This window comes from Carassius gibelio, chromosome B22 (genome assembly GCF_023724105.1).
Source record: "Carassius gibelio isolate Cgi1373 ecotype wild population from Czech Republic chromosome B22, carGib1.2-hapl.c, whole genome shotgun sequence".
In the NCBI taxonomy this organism is placed as follows: domain Eukaryota; kingdom Metazoa; phylum Chordata; class Actinopteri; order Cypriniformes; family Cyprinidae; genus Carassius; species Carassius gibelio.
The window spans coordinates 10,821,826-10,844,402 of record NC_068417.1 but is presented as its reverse complement, the minus strand read 5'-3'; the positions used below and the strand labels follow the sequence as shown (position 1 = coordinate 10,844,402).

Sequence of the window (22,577 nt, the reverse complement as noted above, 5' to 3'; positions counted from 1 at the left end):
GCACACTTAAACGGGTCACAAACACCTGCATTTAGCTCGTGTAGTGTTATAATGGATGTATTGTGTGCATTTATGGCAATAATTTATTTTGAAAAGCTCTTAAACAAGAATAAATTCGTTTGTTTTGAACTTGTGACACTGTGCGCGCTGAACGGAGGCAGTGATTTCATATAGGCAGCCGCGAATATTTCATTTTCACACAAACAGTTCAAAAACATCTTAATTTAGCTCTTGGTGTGCTCTAATTGGTGAATTGTGTGATATCGCTGCAATACTTTATTTTTAATAGCTATAAAACAAGAATAAACTCGTTTTTTTCTGAGCTCATCATTCCACACGCTCCTGCTCAGAGCGGTGATTCATCTCTCGTGTTTCTCACGTATCACTGACCACACATCAATTATTAATGAGCCCTGACCTTATAATAATCATATATGTTGGTTTAGCTTGTCAGTGTGAATTAAATCCAAGTATTTATTTGTATTTTAACCGATTTAAAATCGAAACCAAAAGACAGTCTCCTCCCTTTTTAATTCCGGTAACTGCACCTGTAGGGGCGCTATTTCTCTCAGACAATGGAAGTCTAAGCACACACACTCAAACAGATGGACAGAGTGAGATGAGATGTCTGACAGTTTTTTAATTTTCTGTTATCCATACAGTGTTGTAAAGTCATGAAACTATGCATATTTACTCAGAATAACTTTTTTTCTTTATGAAAAAATGTTTTGAAGTGTTTGGAATTTAAAAATGCAGGAAAATTAATAATTCCATCTTTATTGTCATTTTAAAAAATCCCCACGACAAAACCATCCAAGCTATCCAAAACCCATTCACAATTTAAGTTCCTCAATGTTTTTTCAACATGTACACCAAGTTTGGTGTTTATAGTGTTACTCTCCTCTGAGCAGTATGCATTAATTCACAGCGAAATGTAAAAAACAATCCACATTCAAATCAAAATAGCCGACTTCCTGTTGGTCGTAGCTGATGACTGTGAATTAGAAAGTTGTCCGTCTTGATAAGAACAATTTTTGTACTGAGTTTGGTGTCTGTAGCTAAAACTAACCCCCCCACTTTTGACAAAAGGTGGCGCTATAGAGTGCCTCTTCCACGCCCTCTTATGAAATTTTGCCAGTGTCTAGCTGTCACTAATACTGATATGTGTTCTGAGTTTGATGAAATTCTAAGCATGTTATATGCCTCAAAATCACCTGAGAAGTATTCCAGTTTGACATGTTGCCACGGCAACAATATTTTTAGATATCAATATCCCCCCAGCAGATTTATATCGGCTGTGTTTTAACATTATTCTGATGAAGTTTGAAGCAAATCGAGTAAAAATAAGATGCTGAATTCAAAGCATTTTGAAAATGACACACTTCCTGCTGCCACTTGGTGGCGCTATAACTTTGACTCCTAATAGTCACATATATGCGATCGACATCATACAACGAATAATCTGATGAAGTTTGATTAAAATTAGGAAATGTATGTGGATGGTATTAGACACTTCCTGTTTCTCATTTCTCGCCATAATTTCAAAGCCTCGCCACGAGCAAACCGTTTGAGATATCAAAAATCCCCTGGCAATTTTTCATCCCCAATGTCTTGAGATCATGTTGACCGAGTTTGGCGGCAATCGAGTAAAAAACCTATGACAAGTATTTCAAATTCCAGAGCATGCGCTTTTTACATAACTCTAAATAGCTGACTTCCTGTTGGGCGGAGCCTATGATATGCAATACGAAAGTTGTTCAGCACGATGAGATCTATATGTGTACTGAGTTTCATATTAATACGTGCAAGTATGTGTGAGCTATACATCAACATTTATAACTGTGATCCAGGGGGCGCCGTAGAGCCCCTGTGCCACGCCCAGGTCTCAGCCTCTGCAGGCTCCTTCAGGCCACAGATTCCAAAGTGTGCGCAAATTTTCAAGAGTTTTTGAGTATGTTAAGGACCCCAAAAGCCCCCACAACTTTGACGACAAATATGAATAATAAACCCCAAATAGCCAACTTCCTGTTGGGCGGAGCCTATGATATGCAATACGAAAGTTGTTTGTATTGATGAGTTCTATATGTGTACCGAGTTTCGTATGTCTATGTGCAAGTATGTATGATATATGGCCCTCCATATTCCAGGGGGCGCTGTAGAGCCCCTGTGCCACGCCCGTGTATCAGTCTCTGCCCGGCCCTAATGGCCGCAGGTTCCAATGTGTGTGCCAATTTTCAAGACTTTTTAAGCATGTTAAGGGCCCCAAAAGCCCCCGAAACCTTGAAGAAAAATAATAATAATAAATAATAATAATAATAATAATAATAAATATAGCTGCAAGCAGCGATGGCGGGCTCAAGCCACCAATGCCATCGCCACCCCGGTGGCACCAGGTAAACTGTGCCCAGTGGGCACATGCATTCACAATATCGCTCTGGCAGTGAGGTTTTAAAGGATACAGCAGTTAAAGGGTTAATCCGAATCATCTAGACTTTAAAATCACATTCACAGAACAATATATATATATATATAACTTTAGTAACACTTTACAATAAGATTTCATTTATAAACATTATGTTAACATGAACAATATTTATATAGCATTCATTCATGTCAGTTAATATTCCAAACTTAAACATTAAAACATTGTTTTATTGTGATTTTTTTTCCAAGCACATTTTACCAATTCCAAACCATATCAATCTTAATAACTACCATTATTTTTTATTCAATCATTTGTGAGTGCTATACAATAGTCCAGGAAAGCTGGAAGAGAAAAACTCCTTATATTCATGTGCAGAATTATTAGGCATGTTTTCTATAACAGATGAAATGCGCTAAAAAAGAGTTTTGACTCAAACTGTTTTAACTCAAAGTCGAAAATTATGTAATACCCATGAGAAATATCAAACACAAATGCAATACAGAAATGGATAAGTTAAGACTTGACCATTGTACAAAAATGCTGACTGGGTCATGAGGTCAGAAAAGAAGAAGAAAAAAACAGGTCAAGAAGAACTGACAAAAGAATTGCAAAATACTTAGAAATTAATGTGAAGATTAATTTTTAGTCAATTCTGCAAGACAGACTTTCAGGAAAGGAGGTGGAATAAAAATGAGCTCCTAAATCTTAATCCCGGATTCTGTAAAATATATTCCTCAAACCATCGGACAAGAGGAGGTGGTGCTGGTCCTTCACGAGTCACTCTAATCTGTTCATAAAGCCTACATATAAAGTCTTAATATATAGTATTTCACAATACTTCATGGTATTCTAATTAAATCATTTTTTGGAATCTTAGATCTCTCAGAACCTGACACATTGTAATTCTGAGACTCCAGGAAAGTGGCAGTTCTGTAAAATGTTGGCGATGGAGACTAAATGCTCCCTGATAGTTTCACACCTAATTCACTTAACACACACACAAACACACACACACACACACACACATTACCCACAGTGACAGAGGGACAGAGTGACATCAGATGTATGATAGTTTTTTAATTTTCTATCATCCATATAGTGTTGTATAGTCATGAAACTTTGCATATTTCCTCAGAATGACTTGTCTTCTAAGTGTACATTTTTTTGAAGTGTTTAGAAGCTGCACTTAAAAAAATAAAAGACATTTAATTGTTACTTTTTTGCTGTTATTTCAAAAAATCACCACGACAAAACCATTCAAGCTATCCAAAATTCATCCGACCTGTTCTGTAAGATTAATTCTTTAAACAGTGGTAAAAGAGGATGTTGTGCTAAACCTTCAAGAGTCACTCAAAACATATCTGTCCATAAAGCATGTAAAGAATTATTTCTTAATTTACAGTTCACAATACTTCAGCTTGTTATTCTAATTAAGTGAGGGTCATTTTATCAGTAAAATACATAAAATACATATTTTTATTTGAAAGATTTCTATAAATGATTTAAATCATACTTGTTTCTACAATAATTATTTAAAAGTAATCATATAGCTCCATCTGGTGGCCATTAATGGTACTAAGAATTGCAAGCTTGATTTATAAGTTATGATAGTTTTCATTTTATGCTGGCTCTTGAAAATGATAAAGCTATGAAACTTACTGTGCTTCCTTCAAATGATGACTTCTAGGTATATAAAAAATTATGAAGAGTTGGAATTAAAAATTTTAAAGATATAGTAAAATAACTATGGTATTTTTTTATGTTACTTTAATAAATCTCTATGGCCACACCATTTAAGGTATCCTAAACCCATTCGAAATTTAACATCTTCAGTATATTGGCTTCATGTTAAAAAAGTTTGGTGTGAACTACTTGTGTCTTCTTGGAGGAGAATGAATTCATTTACAGGCTGAGTTTATCATAAATCCACAATAACATTTCTGAGTTCTGTATCAATCAGTGTTGTTGTTTGTTTATTTTTATTTTTTTATTTTTCATAGGAAGATAACTGACCCTTTACTCTCCTTTTTAATAAATTAGCTATTTATAGCTGTATTTATAAACTGCTTACTACTGACTATTAATATTGGGACAAGGCTTTATGAAGCATGAACTGACTATTTACTAATGAGTGCAGTTATTATAAAGTGTTATCAATGCATTTGCTAATGTTAACAAATTAGACATTATTTTACAGTGTTATCAAATCCCTTAAATGATTTGTAAGTGTTTTGTAATGATTTTATTGACCTAAAAGCATTTGTGAAAGTTCTGCTTGCATTACAGCTTAGTCTTGATCTGTGAGCTGAACGGATTTACTGTTACATCCATGAGATTATGTAAATTCAAATAAATATCATGTCACAGGATGTCAGAGGCCAGTATCAAATTAGTTTGAAATTATTATTTGCAGCACAAATAAGGTTTTTTAGGATTTTTAAAAATCCCTAAAACTGTTTTTATAACTATAATGCATAAACTATGAAACTATACAAAATGTATAAAAAAGTACAAGTTATTCTTTTCCAATGTTTTTTATTTATTTACAATTTTTTTTTTTTTTTCTTTGGGATTTACATTTTTAAAAATTAGCCTATGGCAATCATTCTAAACAGCTTGAATAAAACCCGTCAATATTTATTATAGACCACTATAACTGTGTATAATCTAACAAACGAGTTTATTATGAAAATAAAGTGTGTACACCAGATAAATTGGACGATAAAGAAATTGCTAACAATAGTATAATAGAGCATGTTTTAGGTTTTTAGGCGTTTAGATGCAGAAATGGGCAAATCAAATGTAAAATCAAATGTAACTGATTTAATTAAATATAGATTAAGTCTTGTTAAAGCAAAATAATAAATAAATACGTACACACATTAAAAAAGCAGCCAAGATGAATGAGTTTAATTTTTTATATAGATTAAAATTGAAGACAGAAGCAGCTGGTATATGCGGTCACTTAATATTAAAATCCAGTAGATCCACTTCAGATTTATTTCTCAACAGTTTATGTTCACGTGGCTGTTTTCGTTTATATTAGCCAAGCTATTATGTATTTTGAAATAATCTTGTCCGTGATGTGTTCGTTCTTACGACGAAAGGCAGAATCCTGCAGCTCGAGAGAGAAATGTTATTCTGCCAGTCGCGCTTTCAAATAGTCTTGCGCACTTAAACGGGTCACAAACACATGCATTTAGCTCGTGTTGTGTTATAATGGATGTATTGTGTGCATTTATGGCAATAATTTATTTTGAAAAGCTCTTAAACAAGAATAAATTCGTTTGTTTTGAACTTGTGACACTGTGCGCGCTGATCGGAGGCAGTGATTTCAGATAGGCAGCCGCGAATATTTCATTTTCACACAAACAGTTCAAAAACATCTTAATTTAGCTCTTGGTGTGCGATAATTGGGGAATTGTGTGATATCGCTGCAATACTTTATTTTTAATAGCTATAAAACAAGAATAAACTCGTTTTTTTCTGAGCTCATCATTCCACACGCTCCTGCTCAGAGCGGTGATTCATCTCTCGTGTTTCTCACGTATCACTGACCACACATCAATTATTAATGAGCCCTGACCTTATAATAATCATATATGTTGGTTTAGCTTGTCAGTGTGAATTAAATCCAAGTATTTATTTGTATTTTAACCGATTTAAAATCGAAACCAAAAGACAGTCTCCTCCCTTTTTTATTCCGGTAACTGCACCTGTAGGGGCGCTATTTCTCTCAGACAATGGAAGTCTAAGCACACACACTCAAACAGAGGGACAGAGTGATATGAGATGTCTGACAGTTTTTTTAATTTTCTGTTATCCATACAGTGTTGTAAAGTCATGAAACTATGCATATTTACTCAGAATAACTTTTTTTCTGTATGAAAAAAGGTTTTGAAGTGTTTGGAATTTAAAAATGCAGGAAAATTAATAATTCCATCTTTATTGTCATTTTAAAAAATCCCCACGACAAAACCATCCAAGCTATCCAAAACCCATTCACAATTTAAGTTCCTCAATGTTTTTTCAACATGTACACCAAGTTTGGTGTGTATAGTGTTACTCTCCTCTGAGCAGTATGCATTAATTCACAGCTAAATGTAAAAAACAATCCACATTCAAATCAAAATAGCCGACTTCCTGTTGGTCGTAGCTGATGACTGTGAATTAGAAAGTTGTCCGTCTTGATAAGAACAATTTTTGTACTGAGTTTGGTGTCTGTAGCTAAAACTAACCCCCCCACTTTTGACAAAAGGTGGCGCTATAGAGTGCCTCTTCCACGCCCTCTTATGAAATTTTGCCAGTGTCTAGCTGTCACTAATACTGATATGTGTTCTGAGTTTGATGAAATTCTAAGCATGTTATATGCCTCAAAATCACCTGAGAAGTATTCCAGTTTGACATGTTGCCACGGCAACAATATTTTTAGATATCAATATCCCCCCAGCAGATTTATATCGGCTGTGTTTTAACATTATTCTGATGAAGTTTGAAGCAAATCGAGTAAAAATAAGATGCTGAATTCAAAGCATTTTGAAAATGACACACTTCCTGCTGCCAGTTGGTGGCGCTATAACTTTGACTCCTAATAGTCACATATATGCGATCGACATCATACAACGAATAATCTGATGCAGTTTGATTAAAATCAGGAAATGTATGTGGATGGTATTAGACACTTCCTGTTTCTCATTTCTCGCCATAATTTCAACACCTCGCCACGAGCAAACCGTTCGAGATATCAAAAATCCCCTGGCAATTTTTCATCCCCAATGTCTTGAGATCATGTTGATCGAATTTGGTGGCAATCGGCAAAAAAACCTATGACAAGTATTTCAAATTCCAGAGCATGCGCTTTTTACATAACTCTAAATAGCTGACTTCCTGTTGGGCGGAGCCGAATGACATGCAGTACGAAAGTTGTTCAGCACGATGAGATCTATATGTGTACTGAGTTTCATATTAATACGAGCAAGTATGTGTGAGCTATACATCAACATTTCTGACTGTGATCCAGGGGGCGCAGTAGAGCCCCTGTGCCACGCCCGGGTCCCAGCCTCTGCAGGCTCCTAAAGGCCACAGATTCCAAAGTGTGCGCAAATTTTCAAGAGTTTTTGAGTATGTTAAGGACCCCAAAAGCCCCCACAACTTTGACGAAAAATATGAATACTAAACCCTAAATATCCAACTTCCTGTTGGGCGGAGCCTATGACATGCAGTACAAAAGTTGTTTGGTTTGATGAGATCTACATGTGTACCGAGTTTCGTGTGTCTACGTGCAAGTATGTATGATATATGGCCCTCAGTATTCCAGGGGGCGCTGTAGAGCCCCTGTGCCACGCCCGTGTATCAGTCTCTGCCCGGCCCTAATGGCCGCAGGTTCCAATGTGTGTGCCAATTTTCAAGACTTTTTAAGCATGTTAAGGGCCCCAAAAGCCCCCGAAACCTTGAAGAAAAATAATAATAATAACAAAATATAGCTGCAAGCAGCGATGGCGGGCTCAAGCCACCAATGCCATCGCCACCCCGGTGGCATCAGGTAAAGTGTGCCCAGCGGGCACATGCATTCATAATATCCCTCTGGCAGTGAGGTTTTAAAGGATAGAGGGGAGCGTAGAGGGGAGCGTGCATTTGCAGTGGCTGGGCCACGACTCTGGAATACCCTGCCTTTAGAGATCAGACTGGCCCCTTCCTTGTCTATTTTTAAATCTTTGCTAAAAACTTTTTTATTTTCCTTAGTGTACTGACTACTGTGTTATGCTACATTTTGAAATGGGTGGTTTTAAATTTTTTGTCTGGTCTATTTTTATGTATGTGTAATATTCTTGCTCTTATGTTAAAGCACTTTGGTCAGCCAGGAGGCTGTTGTAAATGCGCTATACAAATAAATTGAACTTGAACTTGAACTTGATATGGCAGTTAAAGGGTTAATCCGAATCATCTAGACTTTAAAATCACATTCACAGAACAATATATATATATATATATATAACTTTAGTAACACTTTACAATAAGATTTCATTTATAAACATTATGTTAACATGAACAATATTTATATAGCATTCATTCATGTCAGTTAATATTCCAAACTTAAACATTAAAACATTGTTTTATTGTGATTTTTTTCCAAGCACATTTTACCAATTCCAAACCATATCAATCTTAATAACTACCATTTTTTTTTATTTAATCATTTATGAGTGCTATACAATAGTCCAGGAAAGCTGGAAGAGAAAAACAGGTCAAGAAGAACTGACAAAAGAATTGCAAAAGAATTAGGAATTAATGTGAAGATTAATTTTTAGTCAATTCTGCAAGACAGACTTTCAGGAAAGGAGGTGGAATAAAAATGAGCTCCTAAATCTTAATCCCGGATTCTGGAAGATATATTCCTCAAACCATCAAACAAGAGGAGGTGGTGCTGTTCCTTCACGAGTCACTCTAATCTGTTCATTAAGCCTATATATAAAGTCTTAATATATAGTATTTCACAATACTTCATGGTATTCTAATTAAATATTTTTTTGGAATCTTAGATCTCTCAGAACCTGACACATTGTAATTCTGAGACTCCAGGAAAGTGGCAGTTCTGTAAAATGTTGGCGCTGGAGACTAAATGCTCACTGATAGTTTCACACCTAATTCACTTAAAACACACACAAACACACACACACAGTGACACAGAGGGACAGAGTGACATCAGATGTATGTTTTTTAATTTTCTGTCATCCATATAATGTTGTATAGTCATGAAACTATGCATATTTCCTCAGAATGACTTGTCTTCTATGTGTACATTTTTTTGAAGTGTTTAGAAGCTGCACTTTTTTTTACTGGTTCCTTTTTTACTATTATTTCAAAAAATCACCACGACAAAACCATTCAAGCTATCCAAAATTCATTCACACATGTTCTGTAAGATTAATTCTTTAAACAGTGGTAAAAGAGGATGTGGTGCTGAACCTTCAAGAGTCACTTAAAACGTATCTGTCCATAAAGCCTATTAAGACTTATTCTTAATATACAGTTCACAATACTTCAGCTTGTTATTCTAATTAAGTGAGGGTCATTTTATCAGTAAAATTCCTAAAATACATATTATTTTATTTGAAAGATTTCTATAAATTATTTAAATCATACTCGTTTATCCAATAATTATTTAAAAGTAATCCTATAGCTCCCTCAGGTGGCCATTATAGGTACTAAGAATTGCAAGCTTGATTTATAAGTTATGATAGTTTTAATTTTATGCTGGCTCTTGAAAATGATAAAGCTATGAAACTTACTGTGCTTCCTTCAAATGAGGACTTCTACTTATATAAAAAATTATGAAGAGTTAGAATGAAAATTTTTAAAGATATAGTAAAATAACTATTGTATTTTTTATGTTACTTTAATAAATCTCTATGGCAACACCATTTAAGCTATCCTAAACCCATTCACAATTTAACATCTCAGTATTTTGGCATCATGTTGAAAAAGGAGTATGGAGTAGTATGAGGAGGAGTATGAATTCATTTACAGGCTGATTTTATCATAAATCCACAATAAAATTTCTGAGTTCTGTATCAATCTGTGTTGTTGTTGTTTGTTTATTTTTATCTTTTATTTTTCATAGGAAGATAACTGACCCTTTACTCTCCTTTTTAATAAATGTGCTTATAAACCAAGCACAAGCTATTTATAGCTGTATTTATAAACTGCTTACTACTGACTATTAATATTGGGACAAGGCTTTATAAAGCATGAACTGACTATTTAATAATGAGTGCAGTTATTATAAAGTGTTATCAATGAATTTGCTAATGTTAACAAATTAGACATTATTTTACAGTGTTATCAAATCCTTAAATGACTCATAAGCATTTGTGAAAGTTCTGCTTGCATTACAGCTTAGTATTGATCTGTGAGCTGAACAGATTTACTGTTACATCCATGAGATTATGTAAATTAAAATAAATATAATGTCACAGGATGTCATAGGTCAGTATCAAATGAGTTTGAAATTATTATTTGCAGCGCAAATAAGGTTTTTTTAGGATTTTTAAAAATCCCTAAAACTGTCAGAAAAAGGTTAAGGCCTAAGCTATTTCTATGTGAGTGGCTAAATTTATTTTTGTTTTTATAATTGTAATACACAAACTATGAAATTATACAAAATGTATAAAAAGATAAATAAATAAATAAATAAATACGCACACATTAAAAAAGCAGCCAAGTCGAATGAGTTTCCTTTTTTATATAGATTAAAATTGAAGACAGAAGCAAGTGGTAAATGTGGTCACTTTAATATTCAAATCCAGTAGATCCAGTTTATGTTCACGTGGCTGTTTTCGTTTATATTCGCCAAGCTATTATGTGTTTTGAAATAATCTTGTCCGTGATGTGTTCGTTCGTACGACGAAAGGCAGAATCCTGCAGCTCGAGAGATATGTTATTCTGCCAGTCGCGCTTTCAAATAGTCTTGCACACTTAAACAGGTCACAAACACCTGCATTTAGCTCTTGTTGTGTTACAATGGGTTTATTGTGTGCATTTGTGGTAATATTTTATTTAAAAAAGCTCTTAAACAAGAATAAATTCGTTTGTTTTGAGCTCGACACTGTACGCGCTGATCGGAGGCGGTGATTTCAGATAGGCAGGTGCAAATATTTCATTTTCACACAAACAGTTCAAAAACATCTTAATTTAGCTATTGGTGTGTTCTAATTGGTTGATTGTGTGATATCGCTGTAATAATTTATTTTTAAAAGCTTTAAAACAGGAATAAATTCGTTTTCTCTGAGCTCTTTACTCCAGACGCTCGTGATCACAGCGGTGATTCATCTCTCCTATTTCTCACGTATCTCTGGCCAGAAATAATTTATCCATGAGCCCTGAACCGGTAATAATCAGATATGTTGGTTTAGCTTGTCAGTGTGAATTAAATCTAAGTATTTGTTTGTATTTTTAACCGATTTAAAAGTGAAAGTAAAAGTCCGGGAATTGAACCTGTAGGGGCGCAATTTCTCTCAGACAATGGAAGTCTAAGCACATATACTCAAACAGAGGGACAAAGTGAGATGAGATGTCTGAGAGTTTTTTTAATTTTCTGTTATCCATACAGTGTTGTAAAGTCGTGAAACTATGCATATTTCCTCAGAATGACTTTTTCATCTGTATGAAAAAATTCTTTGACGTGTTTGGAAGCTGCAATTTAAAAATACAATAATGATTCCCTTTGTAAGATCATTTAAAAAAATCACCACGGCAAAACCATTCAAGCTATCCAAAATCCATTCACAATTTAAGTTCCTATCAGAAATACTGATGTGTGTTCAGAGTTTTGTGAAATTCTAAGTATGTTATTTGCCTCAAAATCACCTGAGAAGTATTCCAGTTTGACATGTTGCCACGCCAACAATTTTTTAGATATCAATATCCCCCTTGCAGATTTATATCGGCTGTGTTTTACCATTATTCTGATGAAGTTTGAAGCAAATCGAGTAATAATAAGATGCTGAATTCAAATCATTTTGAAAATGACACACTTCCTTCTGCCAGTTGGTGGCGCTATAACTTTGACTCCTAATAGTCACATATATGCAATCGACATCATACAACGAATAATCTGATGAAGTTTGATTAAAATCAGGAAATGTATGTGGACGGTATTAGACACTTCCTGTTTCTCATTTCTCGCCATAATTTCAACGCCTCGCCACGAGCAAACCGTTCGAGATATCAAAAATCCCCTGGCAATTTTTCATCCCCAGTGTCTTGAGATCATGTTGACCGAGTTTGGCGACAATCGAGAAAAAAACCTATGACAAGTATTTCAAATTCCAGAGCATGCGCTTTTTACATAACTCTAAATAGCTGACTTCCTGTTGGGTGGAGCCTATGACATGCAATACGAAAGTTGTTCGGCACGATGAGATCTATATGTGTACTGAGTTTCATATGAATATGTGCAAGTATGTGTGAGCTATACATCAACATTTCTGACTGTGTTCCAGGGGGCGCCGTAGAGCCCCTGTGCCACGCCCGGGTCCCAGCCTCTGCAGGCTCCTAAAGGCCACAGATTCCAAAGTGTGCGCAAATTTTCAAGAGTTTTTGAGTATGTTAAGGACCCCAAAAGCCCCCACAACTTTGACGAAAAATTTGATAACTAAACCCTAAATAGCCAACTTCCTGTTGGGCGGAGCCTATGATATGCAATACAAAAGTTGTTTGGATTGATGAGATTTATATGTGTACCGAGTTTCATACGTCTACGAGCAAGAATGTATGATATATGGCCCTCCATATTCCAGGGGGCGCTGTAGAGCCCCTGTGCCACGCCCGTGTATCAGTCTCTGCCCGGCCCTAATGGCCGCAGGTTCCAATCTGTGTGCCAATTTTCAAGACTTTTTAAGCACGTTAAGGGCCCCAAAAGCCCCCGAGACGTTGGAAAAAAATAATAATAATAATAATAATAATAATAATAAAAAATAATCCTAAGGAAAACAATAGGCCTCTCGCCCTTTGGGCTTGAGCCCTAATAATCCTAAGGAAAACAATAGGGCTCTCGCCCTCCAGGCTTGAGCCCTAATAACAAATAATCCTAAGGAAAACAATAGGGCTCTCGCCCTCCAGGCTTGAGCCCTAATAACAAATAATCCTAAGGAAAACAATAGGGCTCTCGCCCTCCAGGCTTGAGCCCTAATAATAATAAAAAACAAAGCAGATACAAGAGGGTCCTCGCACCTCGGTGCTCGGGCCCTAATAACGGAGAACTTCTTGAAGTCCGGTTGCAAAGCTGGGAATCCTCTTTTCTCTCTGGCGGAATGCCCCGAATACAGGTTTCCCTGAGCTTTTACGCAAATCTAGGTTTACACCTATTTTTTTGTATGAGCCAATGAAGTGTAAACAAACTAAGGCGGGAAAAATCTTCTTTGTTTGCTGATTTCCGCCCACTGGTCTAATTTATGGCGATGTCAAAGTTACACATTTTCCTTAAGCAAGATCGTTCCTCTGAAACAATGCATCTTTTTGTAATTTGCTATCAAGATTCGTTACAGTCGTGTTTTTACGATTATACCGACACTAAGAACTAGGCTTTTACCAGTCCCGTACCCAAAGATACAGACTTACTATTAACTAAATGCATCTAAAGTTTGCATTAAACACACAGTAACATTCATATATTCCACTATGCCGCATACATACATTTGAGCACAAAAAGGGGAGACATTAAAATACATTTAGAGGTAGTTTTAGTAAAAGAAGGTCCATGGGCCAGCAAAAATGCTTGTGCCTGTTTTTGAGTGTATGTGCGTCTGTTTCACTGGAATGTGCGATCAAGAAGGGGGGTTGTTTGTCTTCCCTTTTGAAGTTCGATATCGCATCTCTGGATAGTCTCCAAGGTGTTATAACTCTCATCCTCGCCAGGACATTGCCGTCATGGCGGCGCCCAGGGTGGTGAGTTATGTTGTAAGAGGGTTGTAAAACGAAAGTCCTTGTTTTTTCTTTAACTCACGTTCTGGTCTTTGAGTGTAGAATGTGTCAACAGGGTCAGGATTCACTAACATGGAACAGATGGTTGAATACCATCCGCTCATTGGTGTTACAGTGTGTACCGAATGACCGAATGCAATATTTTGTGTGCAGAACATAGGTACATTTTCGTGTTTCCAAACGAACATATTAAGTGGCGGAAGTCTCCGCATTCAGCTCAAATCCCGCCCTGCAGCTGATTATAAGGTTTTCAAAAGGCATCACGCGAGTGTGAACATCAATACAACTAGGGAAAAAAAACGACCGTAATTCAAACGCAGCTCCCGTCAGCATTTAAACAGACCTTTGCTCTTAATTTCGATCGGTCCAACGCAATAACGAAATCTGAGCAGGTCTAAAAACTGAAACTGCTGATGCTGCACTTTACACTTTGGAAAAGTTATATATATTTTTTAAATATGAGCAGACCTACAAGCTGGGATTGGTAATGCAGCACTGTAATCATAGATATTTATTTATATTTTTCATTATATTTTATTATCTGATATTGGTTTGAGACTGAAAGTATTTAGTGGAGAACTTTTTATTTATTTATTAAAATTGTATTTCTTATTCTTTTTTTATTTTATATATATTTTATTAAAAAGTATTTTTTTAAAAAGTTTATAGTAATAAACAACCTGCAGTTTAATGTTTGCATTTCTTTCCCTTACTGTACCGAAAATTAACCGAACCGTGACTTTAAAACCGAGGTACGTACTGAACCGTAATTTTTGCGTACAGTTACACCCCTAATGTCTAATATCGCAACCTGGCCGATTTTGGACATTAGCCAACTTGGCATTTGGCCAACTTTCCTTCCCAAGTGAATCACCGTAAATTCCTTGGGAAATGAGAAATAGGACAACCCTTGACCACTATCAATTTATATTGCACACCTGCGAGGCATTTACTTCCTTTTTCAATTTTTATTAGATATTTAGATATTTGAGCGTGACGTTTGTTTGCGTTTTTTTTTAAGGTGGCAATACTATATAATGTATCCGGTATTCCTTAACACAAGAATAAGACAACAAGTACTCCAATTAAATTTATTCCTCATGTAAATTTCACATTACATGCCAGCAACCAAAAAAAAAAAAGTTGCTGCATTGAAAAGAAAAACTTGGGCGAAAAAGTCCACCTTAAAATTCTGATCCCGCTGATTCTGATCCGGATGCCATCAAGAGGTATAGAGCATCACAGTCCCGCCCACAGCCCGAGAGAGCTCTGGTGCCGGAAGTAAATTTCCCATTCATTTCTCCCATAGACTTTCGGAAAAATCCGTATCTAAAGAGTTTTAGAGCATGTGTGAGGATAACCAGCTACGGCTGAACTCATAAGCATATAACATATCATTTCGAATGAAAAAATTAAGAGAAAATCCCAAAAAAGTCAAAGGTACAAGACTGTGTACATGTTTTCATTTCGAGCGCAGGAACTACTCATCCCATAAACCACTGCGCCCCATTGAATTCGACTGAAGCCACAACCGCGAACGAGGCAACGAGCCTTTTGAGCGACTTCCAAATCTGATGACGGCCATTCGCGCGAACTTTTTCCTCCAGTAAATTTTATTTTATATAGTGAATGTAGTGATTTTACAATCGTGTAAATAAATAGTGTTTTATATAGGTATTGTGTATTGATTTCTATATTTATCATCGTGTATTTTATATATTGTGTGCGTGTGTGAAAGTGGTTAACAATAATGTCAGCAATGGTGCAGTGCTTTGTACCTGACTGCAATCACCGCTCAGTCGTCAACACATGTCGTTGCCATTACACAAATGTTCAGTAAATGCACAAAAAGGTATGCCTAGGCTAAATATTGTTTTGACGGTGGCATTATAAAATGCTTGATATGACTCATACCATGAAGGCTACAGTAGCCTAACCAACCTCCCTGCAAAACTCTCATGGCAGCCATGGAGATCATGATTGCACTGATAAGTCTACCTTGAAAAAACGCAACACAGGTTTTTATTTAATTAAATTTTTTTATTAATGATCTTCAGTCATCACGGACCTTCGCGGGGTTTAACCAGACGGTTACACGAGCTCCACCTACTGTCTATGGCTCCACTAATCAGATGCAACACTGTGGGATTGTGGGATTGTTCAGGATTGTGGGTAATGAAGTACTTAGCCAAGACATCGCGAATAAAAGGCATTTATATCAAAACAAGTTTAGTGCCCCATGATCCTTTTACGTTTATATGAGCATATACTATCGCTTAGTACAGCCGTAGCTGGTTTTAAGTCTACCATGTATGGTTACGTTTTTATGGCTTATACCACAAATGTCAATGCAGAAATTTCAGCTGTGGGCGGGACTGTGATGCTCTATCTCTGGTCGTAATCAGTCCTTCACCGACCAATCAGCGTTCATTAGCAGAATGCTAGCGTGTTATGGGCAACAACAACTCAACCTGTAAAATATCGAAAGGACATAAGTACTCGTTCATTCAACTTTCGACCTATAACCCATGTTGAACTTGCAAAACCTACAATCAAATCTGAGATTTCTCAACGGCAATAGGGTGAAAGGGACAAATTTAGCCGTATAGCCCCATAGACTCCCATTCATTTTGCACTCATGGCGATTGCCCCCAGTGGTACAATAGGACAATAGGAATGGGAAGGCTCTCCGTAGATGGGCTATGGTAAAAGGCATTTCTCAATGTCAAGGATACTTCCTTGGTAGGACTGATCCTTCCAAGTCACTTCCTTCAGAGGCTAGGTGAGACTCCTCTTTAGCATACCGAGAACACGTAAATGGAACAGGCTAGCAAGTGCACGTAATTGCGTCATTATGTCAGTGAAAAGGTCCGTTTGAATAACGCTGTGAATGGTATCATTAAATTACTTTGGACAACTTAACTAGTTATTTATAAAAGAAATGCCGATGACACAACCAACTGTTAAATGACAGGTCCGGTTCAGTTAACCATTTGTATTTTTATAATTTACAATATTAATATGGTAGTAATTTGTACTGACATTTAAACGTCAAACTTTACTCATATTTACTACAGTTATAACAAATGTTTGGTAATGTAAATGAAAACCGTTAATGCTCCGACTACGTTAACGTTCGACATTTTTGAACTAACGTTAGATAGCAAAGCTGCGCGCATAGGATTGTGGGTGATTTGAGAGCGGGGTATTCTTCGAACGAAGGACTCAGTCCTTGGTTGAAATTCCGAGGATCCGCGACATTGGAACAGTGCTTTGACGGATGTCGATGACGTGGCATCCTCGAAATACTGGCTTCCGAGGATCCTTCCTTGACATTGAGAAACACCTAAAGTGTCCATCGTCTGCATGCTACGGAATCCTGGCGGAAGTAGGTCAGCCGGGTACATCTCGCTGACATACTACTTGCCTTGCATACTGTTTTTCGCCTACACTGAAAAAAAAGAATTAGTAAATTTACTTAATTTTTATTTGGCAAGTTTTTGCACAAGCATTTTTCAAGTAAATTTACACATTTGGAAATTAAGTAAAACTACGTTAAGCAATTAAGTAAAAAAATTAAGTTAAGTAAAAATTAAAAAAAAAATAATAAGTACATGTAACTTGACATGTTAAATTTTATTGAGTAAATTTAAATTAATGCATTTAGCAGACACTTTTATCCAAAGCGACATACAGTGCATTCAGGCTGACAATTTTCACCTATCATGTGTTCCCGGGGAATCAAACCCCCAACCTTGCGTTTGCTAATGCAATATTCTGCCACTGAGCTACAGGAACACTTTTGTGAAAAATAAGTGAAAATTTCACTCACTTACTTTTTTATTTTGAAAAAAAAGGAATTTGGAAAAGTTTTTACACTAATAAAAAACCTGAGACTCTAGAAATTTCTCAATGTAAAATTATTTTTTTTCAAAACAGTTTTATCAAATGAGGGTAAATAAGTCTCTCACTTCAGTCCCTTTAAACCAGTTTACAGCAAAGACAGCACGAAGGACTGGATTCACGTGATAAATATTCTGCAATTAAGAAAACAGACAAAAGAAATTGCACTGTAAAACCCGATAAGTAAACTTTACTCAAACCGTTTGAGTAAATAGATTGCCTTGATTGTCACATGGAAAATACAGTTGTTTACATTTAAAGCAAGGGGCGTGGTTCTATCCAACCCCGCGCCATTCGGTGTCAGTCAAGCAAATATCTGAACGTGTGATATTATCAGCAATTCAGTTTCAGCTAAAATGTGAATTATCATTAATATTCAACAATGGACATAAGAAAGTATATCTATCATCATTACACTGTTTAAAATTTGCTAGTCTCGTGTTACCTGCAGTTGCATATGGAGTGTTTTAGGCAGCGCTGTATTTAAAAATCTGTCGTTGCAAAGCGAGATCTCAGTGTGTATTGATCAGTGATGGTGTAATAAAGTTAAGCCCCCTTAACAATTTCACATGCCCCCTCAGTCATTTCATCCTGCAGCCGGGCCTGTTTATAACCCTTCTATATTCTATGGATCAAATTGGTTCTTCTTAAAAACTTTACTATTAACCTGCCCCCTTCTACTGAATTTAAAATTATCCTTAATGTTAATTGCTGATTACCTTCCATCTGCAGTTCTTCTCTTAGCTTACTTCTTTCCTCTGAATATTTATTACACTTAATTAGTACATGCTCCACTGTTTCGTTTATACCACACCATTCACACAAACCTGTATGATGTTTCCCTATTATTTGCATTGTTGAATTAAGTCCTGTGTGTCCCAATCTTAATCTAGAAATAATACAGTCTTTCTTCCTTTTTCCACTTGACTTCCTTCCTCTACCTACCTCTGGTTGTATTGAATGTAAATGTCTACCCTTTTCCTCATTGTCCCAGTACATTTGCCAATTATTATTTATCTCCCTTTTAATTATTGATTTGATTTCTAATTTGCTATATTTAATTTCCATATCTATAGTTTCTTTTGCCATAGCCTGTTTTGCTAACTTGTCTGCTGCTTCATTTCCTGCTACTCCAGTATGTGCCGGAACCCATAAAAACTGAACTATCTTATTTTCCTGATGCATCATGAACAATATCTGTAGGATTTCCAAAACAATATCTTGTCTAGTATCTGATTTCTGAGCTTCCAGGCACATCAAGGCCGAACTTGAATCTGAGCATATTAAAGTTTTACTTAAACCCATTTCATTTATTTAATTAATTGCTACCATAATTGCTAGTAACTCTCCTGTAAACACAGATACATGATCTGATATTCTTTCCCCTCTCGCCACTTTCAATCTGGGTATGATGTACGCTACCCCCACCTGTTCCTTTTGTGGATCCTTAGACGCATCTGTGAAAACATGTACATATTCTTCATACTTACTCCCAATATACTCTTTTGTCATCTCTGCCTCCAACATCCTCCAATTTTTATCTTGCCTTGATTCCAATAATAATAAATCTACATTGGGTTGAGGTAATATCCATAATGGTATTGTTGGTAATATTACTGCTGGAATGACTCTGTACTCATTTAATTTCATATCCTGAACTAAATCCTTAATGATCCAACCAAAATTGTTAACTTTCCCCTTTCCCATGTTCCCAACATGTTTCAAGTATACCTTTTGTTGGAGGACTATCCTTCTGCCCTTTTAGATTAACCCAGTATGCCAGTGTCAATTGCTTCCTTCTTAAGTGAATTGGCATCTCCCCCATCTCCACCTGTAATGCTGAAACAGGAGAGGAAGGGTAAGCTCCACAACATATTCTCAACGCTTGAGATTGAATTCGCTCTAACTTTCCTAACTGTGACTTAGCTGCTGTTCCGTATGCAATACAACCATAATCTAATATTGCTCTTATCATTATTGAATAAATTGTTTTTAATGCCACTCTGTCAGCCCCCCATTCTCGTCCTGAACTACACCTCATTACGTTTAATATCTTCTTACACTTTCCCTCCATCTTGTTTATATGTACACTCCATGTAGCTTTGGCATCAAACCACATAGCTAAAAATCTTATGTCTTTAACTTGTTCTATTTCTTTATTATATAACTTCATCTTTAAATCAATACTTGACCTTTTATTTGTAAAAAATATATATTTAGTTTTCTCCACTGAAAATTTTAAACCCCATTTATAAGACCATTTCTCAACACTTTTTAACACTGCTTGCATTTTATTAACAATATATTCTACATTCCTACCTCTAAACCACAGCGCTCCATCATCCATCATCATCAATTCTGAATATGAAAAAGGCACATCTAGAATACTATTTTTTAATCATTTTTTCCCTAAAATAAATGGATGTTCTTTTAATAACTTCTCCCTCATTTCCTTACATTCCTTCATCAAATTATTCGAACTATTTATTTTTGAAAATTCTTTTCTAAACATTTCTGCTTTCTCCTCATCACTTATTGCTATTTCTTCTCCACTACTTAACACAGGATACTCATATTCTCTTCTAATGCCACTCATCTTTTTAATCATACTCCATACTTCCCCAATTGGAGTATTTTTTTTTTTCAAATTTCTTCACAATATGCTCTCCAATATTCTTTCTTCACTTCCCTTATTGTTCTTCTAGTTTCAGCTTGTGCCTTTTTATATATTATCATGTTTTCCCCAATTGTGAGTTTTCCTTAGAATTTTAAATGCTTTCCTTTTCCTCTTAACTGTTATTGCACACTCCTCATTCCACCATGGGACTATTTCCCCCTCCCTCTTTCCTTTGTTTTTCGGAATGCATTCTCTAGCACCATTCTGTATCACTGATATTATTTCTGTATATATTCTTTCAATGATTATTCTTTCATTCATTTTGATCATTTTCAATCCTTCCTCACATATTCTTTCAATTTTTTTTTCACATCTACTTTCTCATATTTCCACTTTCCTGTATTTACTTTCTTTATCTTCCTTATCTCATTATTTACAATTGTACTTAATATTGGAAAATGATCACTACCCACTGTACAATTTAATACCTCCCAATTTATTATTCCCCCTAATTCATTAGAAACAATAGTTAGATCAATTGCTGATTCCCTCCCTAAATTTACATCCATACAAGTTTTTGTTCCATCATTTATACAAACTAAGTTCTCCTTTTCCATCACCTCTTCAATGACCATACCATTTGTATCTGTCAATAAACCTCCCCATAAATTATTATGGGCATTAAAATCCCCACACCATATTACTCTTTTTTTTCTCTTAATCCTTTTATTGCTCCCATACTTTCTCGTGTTATTTTGTTACATGGATTATAAAAGTTTATTATAATATAATTCTTATTTCCAACCCATATTTCTACTACTATATATTCCATCGTTTCCCCTTTCTCCAAAACTCTTTATGGTATTCCCTCTTTTACAAAACTGACACATCCTCCTCCTTTTCCTTCTTCCCGATCTCTTCTCACACTTATGTATCATTTTAAAACAAATTCTAATCTAGAATTCAACCATGATTCTTGAATACATATCACATCAGGTTTATCTTTCATTTGGTTCATATACCCTTTAAGTTCTTGGCCATTAGCATACAGGCTTCTAGCATTCCATTGTAATAGAGCTAACATACTAGCCTACCCCTAATTCCTGACTCGACTGAGATTCTGTAAGGTTTTTCATTATGTCTTCACATTTCAATCCCTTTTCTTTTCAGGAACCTCTCTCCACGATCCGCGGAGAAATTACAGGACATGGTTGACATTGCACATAGACTTGGCCCCAAGTCTGGAAACTCCAACCCACGGCGTATCATCGTCCAGTTTTTATCCCGCACTTGCCGTGATGCAATATGGGCGGAAGCCAAACGATCTGAGCTGCTGAAACAGAAAAAAATTCGGATCCTGGAAGATCTCACTCAGGAAGACAAAGAGGCTAGAAACAAACTCTGGCCACTCGTTGGAAAGGCAAGAAAGGAAGGTTTAATGGGCCAGTTGCTTTCATTAATGGGAAGAGAATTTCTGTGTATGAGATATAGTATACCTCTTACACTTTGATTTCTCAAAACCCGATTACAATTTATTTATTTTTTATGTATATATATATATATAATATAGCTATATAATTTTTTCTTAACCTTTTTTGATTATTATTATTATTAACCTTTTTTGATTATTATTGTTTTTTTTGTTGTTTTTTTCGGGTCCACAACAGAGTGTGTTGGCCTTCCCAAACTTTATTGGGAATTATTGGGAAGTACTTTATTTATGGGATCTGTTTGTAACAGTTTCATTTACTCCGAGTTGAGTTCCACTACTATTTTTAGTTCGTATTTCTCTTGTTTTTCTTTGAATGTTCGGGGGCTACGTGACTTAAATGAATGAAAAGCTTTATTTTTGTTTTGTAAATCCATGAAAAGGGATGTTTATTTTTTGCAAGTGACACACTCTTGTGTGAATGATGAAAAGTTCTGGCGTACCCAGTGGGGAAGCTCTATATCTTTCTGTCATAACTCTAGTTCGTCAGGTGGGGTCGCTATTCTATTTGATTATGGATTTCAGGGAAAAATTGTAGAAATTCTTTCTTCAGGGATAGGAAGATGGATTATCTCAGTTGTTTTCTTGAATAACAATCTCTTTATAATGGCTAACTTATATGGGTTCAACAATTCTTCAAACATTAAAACTCTTCTTGATAG

The 22,577-nt window shown here is 35.7% G+C and overlaps 1 protein-coding gene and 1 long non-coding RNA gene across 2 annotated transcripts in view; both read left to right on the top strand.

Moving 5' to 3' along the window:
- The window catches only part of LOC127988190 (uncharacterized), a 39,942-nt gene extending 18,082 nt beyond the window's left edge, over positions 1 to 21,860 (top strand). The window contains exons 2-3 of the long non-coding RNA XR_008161566.1: positions 19,575 to 19,667; positions 21,597 to 21,860. This is a non-coding gene — a long non-coding RNA (uncharacterized LOC127988190). The remainder of the gene's footprint in view (positions 1 to 19,574; positions 19,668 to 21,596) is intronic.
- Positions 1 to 22,577, top strand: part of LOC127988160 (matrix-remodeling-associated protein 5-like) — a 136,570-nt gene that overhangs the window by 61,771 nt on the left and 52,222 nt on the right. The gene's annotated exons all lie outside the window — the stretch shown is intronic.